Raw genomic sequence first — 9021 nt, 5'->3', positions numbered from 1 at the left:
GGGCTATGTCAGGGGCCAGTGGCATGTAAAAGGGTTCGTTCTGATCGGGGCATCTTAAAAAAATGGCGGGCGCGCACGACAAAAGTGTGGCATCAGGGGAAGAGGCAAGATGGCGCAGATAATGTTCACCAAAACGTACTAATTTTCAACAATACAGCCATCAACACACGCAACCTGGCCTTTAGCCGAGAAATAGGTGCTTTAAAGAAGTTGGCCAAAAAATTGGGCGGTAAGCCGGTCCAGATCCTGCTCAATATTTACGCAGAAAAATGTGTTCCCACTGCGACCTATGGCGCAGGAATCTGGGGCATGGCGGATTCCCGTGAGATCCAAATCAGTGAGAATGCCTTTCTGAGATATCTGTTAGCAGTACCTAGATCTATCTCTACTACCATCTGCCACAATGAACTTGCTCGGGTCCACATCACCGACATAATTAAGATAAGCCCAATATTGCTGTGGCACAAGATTTGGACCTCGAATGAAACCGATTTCAGCAAGGATGTCATCAGAGATTGTATGGGTCTAGCTGCTTCACGGAAAATACCGTGGCTTTCTTATGTTAGTAAATTTTTAAATTCCATAGGGCATTCTGATCTGTTTGAAAACCCCACGTCATGCTCTTTAATTACGAAAAAGGCCCTCAAAGAATGTTGCCTAGGCTTACTTGAAGATAGGCGCTCCTATTTAGAGGGAAATAAGCCAACCATTGCCCATCATCACCTCTTGTTGCACGGAGCTGGCATTCCACTTTATCTATCCCCTCTATACGCCGTCTATACGAGACTATTATTAACACGGATGAGGACCGACTGCTTTTTCAGGCTGATAACATTTCCTACTGTAAATGATTGGTCTGCTAACTTGTTTAATTGCCCTTGTGACAATATTTCAAAGCAATCAAATATCCATTGCATATTTTTTTGTAAATATTATGAATGGGGAAGAAAGAGGCATTTGGTTCCGTTGCTAACATTATGGGGCCTCAGACAATGCAGACCTGCTCTGACTAAATTATATATGCTTCAGGATGAAATTATCGTGGCTGCAGTAGCTAAGTTTCTGAAATACGCAGTAAAATGTAGAGCGTCGATGAACTGAAAACATTTTATAAGCTTTTATATAATACTTTCTGGAAACAGTTTTTTTTTAATTATATAAATTTTAACTTTACGTACAATGTATTAAATGACCGGAAATGTTTTTTTCTTTCTTTTAAGGAAAATGTTTGTATTTAAATGTGCTTTTATGGTTTTTTATCTTCAAAAATCGAATAAAGCTATCTTTGAATTGAATTGAATTGACAGACCCCGCTTTTCATGATTCTGCCCCTTCTACCTCCACACCCTTTACCTTGCCACTCCTTTGACCCTCAATGTTAGGGCTCAGAGAGTAATTTTTTGTCTAATTCCATTACATTTGTAAAAATTAGGTTTTGCAACAACAAATAAGAGAACTGATTAATTGTTGAAGGGTAAACAAGTCTCCGGGCTGCTTCCTTTACTGACACTTTGGCACTGAACTCTGCTGAAAGTGTTTCAAAACGATACTCATCCTTCCGAATTGCAACTTTCACTCTCGATTTCCTCCTAACGCTTTAACCACCGGGAGCTTTTCTCATAAACCACGTGGTCGGCTCTTACACGCCTGCCTGCCCGCCTGCCCTCCTGTTCTGGTTGTAGTGCTCTAACTGAGACGCCAATCTGTGCAGGCAGCACGCGGACTTTTGTGCGGGGGGGGGGGGGCAGGGCGGCAGGGGGGGTGTAGGTTATTATTACTCTAGAGTTCGCAGAACTGAAAGAAATATAACCCTGATTTTTCCATATGACACATTTCATGATATAAAACAAGCAAGGCTTATTAATTGATTATTTATTTCAAAATCTAAAGTAGCTTACATCCAGAAATGTCTATGTTCACCTTTGATTGGGAACTTGTGGCTGCCTTATAATAGTTTACGGTGGGTTTTCGCGCACAGCGCAGATTTTGCGCACCATCTAAGTGCCGTGATATGCATCAAGCGTTTTGCCGGACGGTCAAAGGAGTTAGCGCGAGAGAAAGAGAGTGCTGAACCAATGATACAATTGACGGGGTCCGATATTTTGTCAGGTGTCTATGCAAGTTCATAGTGCCTTATTTGGACGGTCACACCATCATTTTAATCATAAAATTACTGGTTTACTGGCGCCCCCCTATATTCCTTCTGTGCAGTATACTTCAACCAATGAAAAAATGACCCACAAGTGTTAGGGGTCCCTCACTGCAACGGTAAAGGCTGAGAATGATACAGTTAGGCAACTGTGAGTGAGAGCGTGGGGCGGGGTCAAGGGCGTGATTAAAATCTATTCTCGGTCTTTTATCTTCAGGTAAATTACATATAAAATAAGGCACAGCCACAGCTTAAATGAAAAATATATGCAAGGTAAATTAATCAGTGGGAAACCTCTTAGTTCATGCACTGCAGAAGTCTGAGTCTCCAATCAATGAGCCACAGAACTAAATACTAATTGGTGCAGTTGAGTTCTCAATCTGACAGAAAACACAGTAAATAGTAAGTCAATATTTTCAACTTGCATTGCACACAATATAAAATAGGCTGCTACAAAATTCCGAATAAGGTTTAAGATTTAAAAAGTACTTCCGAAATATAGAAATTAGTCCTGCCCAGACTGTACATAGTGCAGTTTTGTATAATTATCCTTTAAAAACACACCCGTCACAGTTCAGCTTTAACTCCCTTGATACTACTCAAAAAGAATAAATCTGTGTCATTAGAAACCTTAAAGTGATACCCACAATTAAAGCCAGTACCAGCTTCCAAAAACCCTTTACATTTGCTGATTAACCAGTTGTGTATATTAACATTTCTTTCAGGCAAGCAGGCACCCTGGCAATCAAGCATGTTTAACTGCCGGCACCTCCCTCTGTTTCAAAACACAGGAGAATCTGCCTTACATTTCACTAGAAGCATTTCAACTCTCTGAATTAATTGTCCTGGGTGGTTGTCTTTTCACAAACAGAAAGAGAACTGTTTCATATAAATGTAAAAGTATGGGCACATTGTGCCCCTCAGATCCCTCCAACTTTGCCCACTGAAGGCAGATAAGGGTTGGACAAAATATTGCAAGTTATATTAATTTAGAATACATTGTGCCCATATTAGCTGCTGGGGCTACTTGGTATTCTGTATGAGCACATTCGTGTATTGACTTGTTGGCCATTTGCAATAAGAGGAGGAGTCTTGGTGTTGCTAGCAGGTATGCTTTGATTGTTGCAGCAAAATAGCCTATCATGATGATTGACAGCAGCTTCGACTTTGCACTGACCCCCGCTTCAGGGTCTAGTAGCTGTATCTCTGTACCAAACAAGGAATGGTCATTTGTGCTTTTATAGCTTTTGGGACCTTCTTGTTCTGTTTTGTTTGGTCCAATAAGAGCTCTACACCCACCTCTATCTTACAGGTTTCAAATTTAAATACAGCCTTCTAAGCCTATGCAGATAACGCCACTGAACTCCTGGTGATCATCTGCAAGAAACTCCCAGGCCTGCTACAGGCACTACTTTTAAAACAAATCATCTTTACTCAAGTTTTATCAAATCGTTCAAAATTCAATCATCACGGTTGTAAGGCTCCATCAATGTTCTATCATTGGATGGAAGCTGATTCGTACAATAATGTTTTTCATAATAGTCAAGATCACATACATGCCGACATTTCAGAACAGGAAAGTGGGTGATTTTAAAAAAAAATTGGGAGAATGTATTTCCCTAGACAGACAAATTAAAGCCATTTTTTCTCGAAAAATTGGGATTCTTCTGCTTGAATCAGGTCTATTGGCAAGTATAAGACCGATTGCAAAGTGACTGTACTTAGGCAAATGCTTCTCTTTATAACAGGCCAAAGGAGACTGAGATAGTGTTTTAAACTATAATAATCGTTAAATACTTCACCCTTTCCACCGTGTAGTGTTGCATCTGATTGTTATGTGTGCTACATTGATCCCATAAGGAAAAATCCCCCAAAAGTAAATGCGAGCAAACAAGGCATTAGTGCAGATGCCTGGGAAGTTCTCCAATGATCCGATATATCAAAAGGAGGCAAGAGCCATTGGAGCCCCCAGGTGGATTTAAAGGGTGTATAAGAGGGAATAGGTAGTGACGTAACAAGCTGGATTGAGGAAGGCCATGAGCACAAGCACTTTAGAACTGGTTAGCAGTGGTAAAGTGCACAGAGTCCTAAGGCCAACAGAAACAAATTCTGGAAAAAGTGGGCAGAGGAGGGCAAAAAGTTTGGGAATGATCCTGCAGACCCAGTCTTGTGTGATCACATACTGCCAGCTGGCGCATTGATCATACAGGTGCTAGAATTCACTAAATACTTTTAAAATGCATGCCTGTGGTTCTATTGATTTGATTTTTTGGGTTTTGAGTCATTTTATTTATTAAACATTTCTCTATTTTTCTAAATTGTTAAGCAATTTTTCTAGTGTTTGTATTCTCTTTATTACTGTTTGTACAGCAAAAATACTTTACAAAGTGCCTTCAAGCTAAACCTTAATACTTTTGTGCCAGGCTACCAGAGGGTTAAGCACAGATTAGTTTAGTGAATTTAGTGAGTTACCTTGACAGTGATTGTGGATGTTGCATGAGAAGGGTTTCACCCCTTCACATAATAACCCAATTTCTTACAACAAGTTACTAAAATACATTTGCAACAATGTGAACATTAACAATCTACATTAAAGACAAACACAGTTCAGACCAACCAGGGGAAATTTAATTGTAATGGCAGACTTTTGCAAGAACCTCAATGGGCTGAAAGGTAGTAGTGGAAGGGCCGATAGCATTAGATTTTATCTGGAGGTGTTTGGGTCAGACTGTTTCATGCACGGTATGTAACGCATAGAAACTTGAGGGAAGTTCTTACGTGCACTGAGAATAATCAGAGGCTTCTAAGTTGGGAAGAACATAACAGGTGTGAACCTTTATACACATTTTTGGTATGCTGGCAAGCCTACATGCTATAGTCCAAACTACTTTGGGACACATTTTAGGAAGTATAAAAACATTTTATGGGGAAGATCAGCTGGTACAATGCTGACAGCGCTACCATTTCTAGTGAGAATGACTCTAATATAGCCTTAGAACCTGAGGTAGCAGTCTCTACCGGCCATTAAAGCCACACTCCAGTATTAAAGAACCAAGTTGAAGGTGAGGGCCTTTAACAAGGGAGCGGGCCTTTAATAACCAGTAGAGCTAGCTACAGAGGGCTCTAAGGTTATGTAAACATTCCGCCACCAGTATGCAGAATGTTCTAATTTATAAAACAAAGGCCTCACGGAGCCCGACGGGGTTGAAATATCCTCGGCTCCATGAGGCCTTTGTTGACAGCAGCAGTAGGGTGACCAACTGGCATTAGTGCAAATTCAGGACGGTGAGTGTAAAAATTCAGGACAAAGGGTGAAAATTCAGGACACAAATTCAGGACAGGAGGTCAAAATTCAGGACAAAACTTCAGGACAATAGGTAAGTTTTACAGACACATCAGAGGTTGCGCAATAGTATATAAGTAAGCCCAGCCATTTCCAAACATATTCAACCATTTGCAAACCTATCCATCATGTATCCTTCCGTCTATCATTTCACTCATCCATCCCTTCATCCATCCTTTCACTCATCCATCATCCATCCATCCACCCTTTCACCCTATCCATCTGTACACTTATCCATCCACTCTTCATCCCATCCATCCATCCACTCATCCATCCAGCCATTTACCCTTTCACCAATCCAGCCATCCTTTCACTTACTAATCCTTCCACCCATCCACTCTTTTAGTCATCCATCCATCCTCCCTTTTTCTCTCCATCGACCTTTTTCACTTAGCCAACCTTCCTTCCATCCATTCATCCACCCACCCATCCATCTATCTACTCATCCACTCATGAATCCATCATTGACCCTATCACTCATCCATCCATCATTTCACTCCTTCACACATCTATTCATCCTTTTGTCCATCTACCCTCCTTTTCATTCACTCATCCATCCTTACATCCACCCTTTCACTCATACGTCCATTTGTTCACCCTTGCACTTATCAATCCATCCATCATTTCACTCATCCACCCACCCACCCATTATCCACCCAACCATCCACCCACCCACCATCCACCCACCCATCCATCCTTTCACCCACCCACCTATCCACTCATCCATCCTTTCACCCACCCATCATCCATCCATCCTTTCACCCACCCACCCACTCATCATCCATCCATCCAACCATCCATCCACCCAACCACTCCTCCATCCATCCATCCATCCATCCTTTCACCCACCCACTCTCCATCCATCCATCCTTTCACCCACCCACTCACTCATCATCCATCCTTCCACTCATCATCCATCCATCCATCCACCCACCCACTCCTCATCCATCCATCCATCCTTTCACCCACCCACTCTCCATCCATCCATCCTTTCACCCACCCAATCACTCATCATCCATCCATCCATCCTTCCCCACATCATCCATCCATCCATCCTTCCACCCACCCACTCATCATCCATCCATCCTTCCCCTCATCATCTATCCATCCTTCCCCTCATCATCTATTCATCCTTCCCCTCATCATCCATCCATCCTTCCCCTAATTATCCATCCATCCATCCTGCCCCTCATCATCCATCCATCCTTTCACCCATCCATCCATCCATCCTTCCCCTCCATCCCCTCATCATCCATCCCCTCATCATCCATCCTTCCCCTCATATATCCTTCCCCTCATCCGTCCATCCTTTCTTCCCCTCATCCATCCTTCCCCTCATCCATCCATCCTTTCTTCCCCTCATCCATCCATCCTTCCCTTCATCCATCATCCATCCTTCCCCTCATCATCCATCCTTCCCCTCATCATCCATCCTTCCCCTCATCCATCCTTCCCCTCATCCATCCATCCTTTCTTCCCCTCATCCATCCATCCGTCCCCTCATCCATCCATCCTTTCTTCCCCTCATCCATCCATCCGTCCCCTCATCCATCCTTCCCCTCATCCATCCTTCCCTTCATCCATCCTTCCTTTCATCCATCATCCATCCTTCCCCTCATCATCCATCCTTCCCCTCATCCATCCATCCTTTCTTCCCCTCATCCATCCTTCCTTTCATCTATCATCCATCCTTCCCCTCATCATCCATCCTTCCCCTCATCATCCATCCTTCCCCTCATCCATCCATCCTTTCTTCCCCTCATCCAATCCATCCATCCTTCCCCTCATCCATCCATCCTTCCCCTCATCCATCCATCCTTCCCCTCATCCATCCATCCTCCCCCTTATCCATCCTTCCTTTCATCCATCATCCATCCTTCCCCTCATCCATCCATCCTTCCCATCCATTTATCCTTCCCCTCATCCACCTATCCTTCCCCTCCATCCATCCTTCCCCTCATCCATCCATCCTTCCCCTCATCCATCTTTCCCCTCATCCGTCATCCATCTACCCTTCCACCCATACATCCAGCTATTTACATTTTCTCTCCATCCTTCCCCTCACTCATCAATCCATCCATCCTCTCTCATTATCCATGTATTCAATCTCTCATTCATCCATTCACCCTTTCACTAATTCATCCAGCCATCGACCCATCCCTTCACGTACTTACTCGCCCACCTTTCCATATTAATTTTGAGCTGAGCCCTTTTGAGAAGAGGCCCATCAAGAACTTCACCCTCGCTGCAGGAGCCATTCCAGGAGTGGGACAGAAGCCACACAGGGCAGAGACAGGATCCACCACAGGGGGGACAGAAGCATTCACAGGGGGGGGACAGGAGCCATTACAGGCGGGGGGGGGGGTGAAGGGAGGGGAAGGAGCCATCACTGGGTGGGGGGGGGGCACAGGAGCCAGCACAGGCGGGGGAAGGGGGACAGGAGCCATCACAGGCGGGGGGGGGGGGGGAAGGGGGACAGGAGCCATCACAGGAGAGGGAACAGGATTCACCAGGGTGGGCACAGGGGTGGGCATGCAGTATTCTAGTATCATCTTGGGCTCCTCGCCCCCTCCTGCACAAGACAACGAAGACAGGCTCTCCGTCCAAAATGCCCTCCCCCACTGTGATGTATAGTACTTACAGGAGATACTCTAAGAGAACTGATTGTTCTCCATACTTTGTTAATCAGTGTGGGTGCGATTGTGCCTTTTCTTTATTTTATTACATTATAGACTGCATGTTTGAAGAATCGAGTTTTGCTTACAATTTAGTGACAGTAGTTAAGCTCGGTGAAGAGAACCACGTGCTGCCGCGGTGTAATCTGAGTAATCTGGCGGAGTCTAGGATGTTTGGGGCCCTGGGTAGAAATGGAATGTGTGAGGCCCCCTCAACTGCAGAGACGTGACCATTCAGGGCTGTTTGCATCTAAATGGATGTTGCTGCTCCTGAACCTGCAGCCCCTCCCTCTCAGTCACCTTCGAAGCACCTCTTAACAGCTCATCAAGGGCTGGAGGTGTGAGGGTTGCCACCCCGCTGTGCCTCTCCAGTGCTGATGCGTATCTGAGCTCTGGAACAGCATCGGAGTCAAGAAGGGAGGTGGGGTGCAAGCTGTGCCAGCTTTAGGGTGGGCGACTGGTGCCCTGTTAAAATGACGGACAAATGGCGTCCGTTAAAGAATCCTTCACGGACAACGGACAGACGACCGAAATTACGGACTGTCCGTGAAATTTACGGACGGTTGGTCACCCTAAGCAGCAGTAGTAAACAAACATTGGAATGTTGCTGCTCCATGCTTCTACCAGCCATTAGAAGCATGGGGCACTCTATTGTCTTCAATGGAGCTCTAAACCTTACAATAGACTAAAATGTGGCTCTATAATACTCTGGGCCACTACAAGGTTTACCTGACAACCGTCTTGCCTCATAGTTCACTGACGGTTAATGTTTAAAAATGATCACTTTTCATAAGGACTTTACAGTGCAATTCTGTAATGTAACATATTAATATCAAAGCTTCCTGGAATGCACT

Source organism: Lissotriton helveticus, chromosome 3_1 (genome assembly GCF_964261635.1).
Source record: "Lissotriton helveticus chromosome 3_1, aLisHel1.1, whole genome shotgun sequence".
In the NCBI taxonomy this organism is placed as follows: domain Eukaryota; kingdom Metazoa; phylum Chordata; class Amphibia; order Caudata; family Salamandridae; genus Lissotriton; species Lissotriton helveticus.
This window is presented reverse-complemented; position numbering follows the sequence as displayed.